General features: G+C 33.8%; 1 pseudogene; it reads right to left on the minus strand.

Moving 5' to 3' along the window:
• Positions 1–511: 511 nt before the first annotated feature.
• LOC107058659 (uncharacterized) overlaps positions 512–6716 on the minus strand; it is a 13485-nt pseudogene continuing 7280 nt past the window's right edge.

Here is a 6716-nt window from a genome sequence, read left to right on the forward strand (position 1 = left end):
ACTTCATGCCTGATTTTTTGGTGAAAATTAAACTATTTGGCTCTTGAAAATCCAGCCTATGCATTATAAATTGAGATAGAGGGAGTAATCTTCATATGATTGTTTTCGCAAATAGTAATTAAACACTTCTCTGGTCCCAAAAAGAATAGGAAATGCGTTTTCTTCAAATTTGTAAATTTGGCAGCTATCAGAGAAAATGTGGTCATTCTCAAGTCAAATTTTGAGTTGTTTTTGAGTTACACATTTTAATTCAGCAAAGGACTTAGTCAAAGTGGCCAAAATAGTTCTGTTATCACACATTGGTCATGACCACTTTTAATGTATGATACATGTATGGTTTTCAATTCTTATCTCTAAAATAGTGGATTATATCCAATATTTTTCCATTGATGCAAGAATTGTTCTTTAGGAAATTGAACAGAGAGCAACATCTTGATTTGATGGATAACCTGATTACGTTTACTACTAACACAAATATGAACTTGTAGTTGTAGTTGAGGCACATCAGCTATATCTTCTTGATTTTGCGCTTCCTGTACTTGAATCTCTCCTTCATAATGTTGAGTCATAGCAACAGTTTGATGTTGCAGAGGCACAATAGCCATTTGCTGCTGCGTCATCAACGCTTCGTGTTGTAACTGTTGTTGTGATTGAGTCATAGTGGCAACCTGTTGTTGCATTAGAACACCATAGTCATGGTAATGAGCCATTTTGTGCAGCATTTGTTCCAGAGTTGGTTGAACTATTAAGTGCATCCTGTGAATTATCAGCTACCTCGAATAGATTATACGACACTTGCCTGTTTTTTAGGGTCATTTTACAAAATTCTGTCTTGCCAGTGCTGTTTCCTATAGATTATCCCACTTTGATCTATCTAGTATACCCCCTTGTATCTGGAAATAGAACAGTCAAATGTTTCAAACTAACATTATTGCAATTGGCAAAGGAAAGTTTCAAAGTGCTACGAGCACAACAAGGAACATTATTGATGAATGCAAATGACAAAAACAGTTTACTTTGAGTAAGCCTGTTTGTATAATAAAAGGCTAAGCGAAGAGCCTGACCACAAGGGTGTATTGTATGCAATCTCACTGTTTCCACAACAACCTTATCACAAAAAATTAAAACTTGGCCTCTCCCACCACAATAACTAGCTTTGGGGTGTGAGTTAACCAGTTACGCCCAAAGTTGTTACGTATTCTTCTTTGTTAGATCTCTTTCTTCTATCGCACGCTAAATATCTTCCTCCATTCATTCAGCTCTCTAAGATTCTTTGAGGTGAGTATTATTGATCCGAGAAATGCATACACATCATTCAATACACGCAGCATTTATATATTGTATATCATCAAAATTCATAATCTTACATTTTCCCAACTGAAGAAAAGCTTATAAAACTAAAAATCAAATCCAACATCATAAGCTTCAACATAGGAAGAACCAAATCCATTACGCCAATGTCTCCTTATTCTTGGCATCTGAATTAGCTGGAAAAAAAAAAAAAAAAGTGAGTCACACAACTACAAATTTTTTGCCTCTGTTATCACAGCTTCCAACTGATTACTAGCAATTCGTATCGAGCGTTAATAAGTATTTGTTGATAACAAAAACCATAAAACCTAATATATTAGTTGTTAGAATAAACTAAAAAGAATTAGTGTAGTGTAGAGCTTAGCTTGAATACCTGAAGTTCTGAAATCAAATTCTTCTTACTGGTAACTTGTCTAGAAGCGATTATTTTTTCTTCTGTAATTCTTTTGACCTCGCTGCTTCTTTCTCCTTCGCATGACAATTTTGTGTTCCAGTTCTTCAATGATTCTTGCAAGCCATCTTAGATTTCCAGTCGAGATCAAGAAATATATTATGGATAATCCAATACATAGTCCACTGCCATAGCCCATCAGAGCTGCTTTCCAAAAATCATTGAAAAATTCAGAATTTCTTTCTTGATCTTCTAGCGCAGACACTGTATAGTTTGTCTCATACACAGGATCATTGCCACAACCTTTTGAAACAGGGAATCCACGTAATCCATCATTACCTTCATATGAATTGCTCTCAAAGGTACGGAATTGAGGTCCTTGTGGGATGCATCCTTGGAGATAATTGTGGGAGAGATTTAAGAATTCAAGAGACGTTAGAGAAGCAAGTTGTTGTGGTATCTCTCCCGAAAGCTGGTTAAACGAAAGGTCCAACGATTCCACTATAGATAAACTTCCAAGTGATGGTGGTATAGGACCTTGCAATCGATTATGAGATAAATTCAGTACCCGAATCGCAATGAGATCTCCCAGAACACCAGGAATATGTCCTTGGAATTTGTTGTTTGAAAGATCTATAACTGTGTACAAAGACAAAATTCTCACAACTTCTAGCTTCAATCCCTTTGATCCAACTACCACTGAGTCTTGGTAATCTCCATTTCCTTCATAGCTTGGTAACTTCATTGTTTGATCAATTGTCCTCATGCCTTTCAAATGTTGAAACAGACTCGTTGGTAAGTCTTTTGTAGAAGGCATTGTTAGAGAGATCTATGATTCGAAGATCAGGAAACATGATTTCAGTCCCTGAAGATCTTATGGGTCCATGCAATTTATTCGATGTCAATCTTAAAACTCTTAGCTCTGTCAAAGCTCCCAACCACATGGGAAAATGTGTCATTGAGGTGATTATCTCCCAGATCAAGAACTTGCAACTTTTTGCAATTGGATAACGACCGAGGGATTCTCCCCTCTAGTTCATTGCCATGCAAGTTGAGACTTTTAAGTGAACTTCCAATGCTAAAATTTGTTGGAAGAGTCCCAGAAAGTTTGTTATTCTGCATATCAAAAACCTGGAGGCCACTAATAATATTGCCAAAACATTGTGGAATTGCTCCCTCCAGATTGTTTCTGCCCAAATCAAGTATTTGTAGTGATGTTAAATTGGAAATAGATGAAGGGACCTCTCCACTGAAACTATTAGATGACATCGACAAAACCTGGAGGCCACCGATATTACCCAAACATTGCGGAACTTTTCCCTTCAAGTTGTTATCATTAAGAAACATAGAAGACAAGTTGTTCAAATTCCCCAATGAAGCAGGAATAGAACCACTAAGAAAGTTTCTACCCAAAGCTAGCACAGTAAGAGACCTTAGGTTACCTATTTCTTCAGGAATAGTGCCAGAAAAGTGATTATAAAAAAGAACCAAAATAGACAAGTTGCTCAAATTCCCCAATGAAGCTGGAATGGAACCAGTAAGAGAGTTATTACCCAAATGTAGGTCAGTAAGAGACCTTAGGTAACCTATTTCTCGAGGAATAGAGCTAGAAAAGTGATTATCATAAAGATACAAAAAAGACAAGTTGCTCAAATTCCCCAATGACGCTGGAATGGAACCAGTAAGAAAGTTCATACCCAAAGATAGCTTAGTAAGAGACCTTAGGTAACCTATTTCTTCAGGAATAGAGCCATTTAAATGGTTGTCAAATATACGGAGGATCTGAAGCTTGGCTAGTGAACCGATTTGTGGTGGGATTGTTCCTGAAATCTGATCGAAGTTCAAGTCAAGATAGACAAGATTAGTGAGATCCCCAATCTCAGGTGGAATGGTACCAGAGAAATAGTTCATGCTAAGATTAAGAGTCTCAAGAAAAGGGAGAGATGAATACGGAAAGCATACAGTGTAGCACTGACACTAGCATTTATAATATTCAACGTGTTTACCCTTCCATTAAAGCATACAACTCCATACCAGTCCTCGCATGCGTCAGAACTTGGAGTCCATGAAGCCAGTACGGAATTATTCTGGTTCTTGAAAGTTGCTTTCCATTTCAAGAGGGCAATTGCTTCCTCAGTGGAAGCAAATGCAACTGTAAAGATGTAGAAAAGAGTGAAAAACTGAAGCGAAGAGAATGTTTTGCTAGAAACCATCATCATATTTTGAGTTTATTGTTTCGGATTCATGGGATTTGATATTGTACGTAACTTATACTAATTAAAGACCAACAGGAAACGTGTTTTTCCAAATTTTCTAATTTGGCTGCTATCGGGGAAAAAAATGTTGTCATTCTCAAGTCAAATTTTGGATTGTTTTGTGTTAGAGGTCTAATTCAGCCTAGGACTTAATCAAAGTGGCCAAAATAGTTTTGCTATCACAAATTGATCATGACCACTCTTAGTGTATGATACAGACATGTCTGGTTTTCAATTCTCATCTCTACAGTAGTGGATCATATCCAACAATTATCAGTCTTAGACGTTACGATGATTCGTAATGTCTTCTCTCACATGTTTTGTTTTTGTCTTTGAGAAAATGTTTTTATTTTTCAATCTGTCTTAGCCATGTTGAGAAGGGTGTTATATTTTTATTGGACCTGCTAGATATTGATGTCCGATGATGTGGAACTTTTGAAAAATGAATAGCCAAATGTATGAAGAGCAAAGAAAATTAAGAGATAATATATGGTCAAAACTATATTTGAACTAAATGAAGAACGCCCGTGCTGCGCACGGCCTAACAATTTCAATTATGATATACTCTCCTTGTTCATCTTTACACTTTCATTATTTTAATAATAGATTTTTATTTTTATTTATCACTTTTAATATATCAAGAAAAGAAAATTATTATTTTTCATTACTAACGTTAGCATTAATTATTTATTCTCCAACTCATTTTTCAAGATTTAATATTAAACATTAAGTAGTTAATATGGATAGAACAGTAAAATAGTCATGTCAATTATTATTTTTTAATAGGCATGAAATTTATTAATGTTTCAACTACTACTGTTGTTCATAATATAATAGGAAAAATGCATAAGTACCCCCCCAACCTATCCCCGAAATTTCAGACACTTATACTATACTAAGGTCCTATTATACCCCCTACGCCCCTCCAAACTTATTTTAGAAATAATTATCTACCCCTTTTCGGCCTACGTGACACTATCTTCTGGGCCTAGCGCGTGTTGACAATTTTTTCAAGCTATCTGGTTGATAGTGCCATGTATGCCGAAAAAGGATAGTAAATTATTTATAAAATAAGTTCGGGGGGGTAATAGGACCTTACTATAGTATAAGTGTGTCTCTGTGATTTCGGGCATAGGTTGGGGTACTTATGCATTTTCCCAATATAATATTTTCATTTTTATATCTATAAAATCCAATTTTATTTTTTCATACTATTAAATCCAATATTATTTTTCTTATTGAAATTTTATGTTGCACTCTATAGGAATTTGAATACTTGTATATATTAATTTAATTTCAGACTATGTCTTACAATTTTTTTAGAGAAAAGCATTAAAGACACTCGTAAATTCGACGTGAATTATTAGTTTCATTCATGAACTACTGACAACCTTAAAATAACTCGAACTAAATACGAATGTTTAATTATGTAATTAATGTAATTTGTCTTATAAAACTAAAAAGTCAAATTCACAATTCAAATGTAAGATTATACTAATAAATATGGATTTAATTAATGTTGCAAGTTACGTTTTAAAAAAAATTGCTAATAAATCTAGTAAGTACATTAAGTATCAATATAAATCTTACGTTATAAATGATAATAACCAAACAAAAAATTTATTTCTTCCCAATATAACAAAACGGTTTTTAGTGGCAATAAATATAAACATTAACAAGGAGTGCTAAAGCATTTACCGACATTAGTTAATTGTCATTAGATTCAATTTTATTATAGGCTTTAGGGACACTTACAAAGAGAGCTAATTGTCATTAAAAGTACATGTTTAGCGACAATCAAGCTATTACCGCTAATTAAATATCGCTAAAAATATTTTTAATAGAAAAATGCATAAGTACCCCCCCAACCTATGCCCCAAATCCCTGAGACACACCTAACCTTTACTAAGGTCCTATTACCCCCCTGAACTTATTTTATATATATTACGTTATAAATGATAATAACCAAACAAAAATTTAATTTCTTCCCAATATAACAAAAATGATTTTTAGTAGCAATAAATATACACATTAACAAAGAGTGCTAAAATATTTACCTGCATTTAATTAATTGTCATTAGATCTAATTTTGCTATAGGCTTTAGGAACACTTATAAAGAGAGCTAATTATCACTAAAAGTACATGTTTAGCGACAAATCGACAATCAAGCTCTTACATGCATTTTTCCTTTTTAATATAATGTCCATACGTTAATGTTAATAAATAATACATATAACTAAACAATGTTTAGATAAATAAAAAATGGTAAGTTGAAAAATATAAAGGAAAGAAATGATAATATATGTTGAGGAAAGAAGTTGCCCAAGGAGTGAGGTTGGGCCCACACGAAGGGGTTGCTTTTTCATCATCACTTGAATATACACTAATCATAATGGCAAAAACGTCTACACAGACAAAATATAACAAAACATCTATAAGAAATAGAACTTTCCGCCGAGACAATTGGTCAACTGAAACTTAAATAACTAAAATACCCTTCAAAATGCCAAGCAGGCATGTTGATACCAACATTACCACTGGCTCTTCTAATATAGTAGATATAGAATATCTTTTCTTTTTTTTCGACTTTTACATTCAAATAATAAGTTATTTATTTTCCCTACTTGAACTATCGTCGTTTCAATTTGAAACACAAATTATTCACAAACAACTGAGACTTATGAGTTTCGAGGAGTGAACGTAGTTTTATAGTAAGTGGCCTATCTGTCAATGAAATGTGTAAAAATTAGGTGATTTT

This window comes from Solanum tuberosum, unplaced genomic scaffold (assembly GCF_000226075.1).
Source record: "Solanum tuberosum cultivar DM 1-3 516 R44 unplaced genomic scaffold, SolTub_3.0 scf00584, whole genome shotgun sequence".
In the NCBI taxonomy this organism is placed as follows: domain Eukaryota; kingdom Viridiplantae; phylum Streptophyta; class Magnoliopsida; order Solanales; family Solanaceae; genus Solanum; species Solanum tuberosum.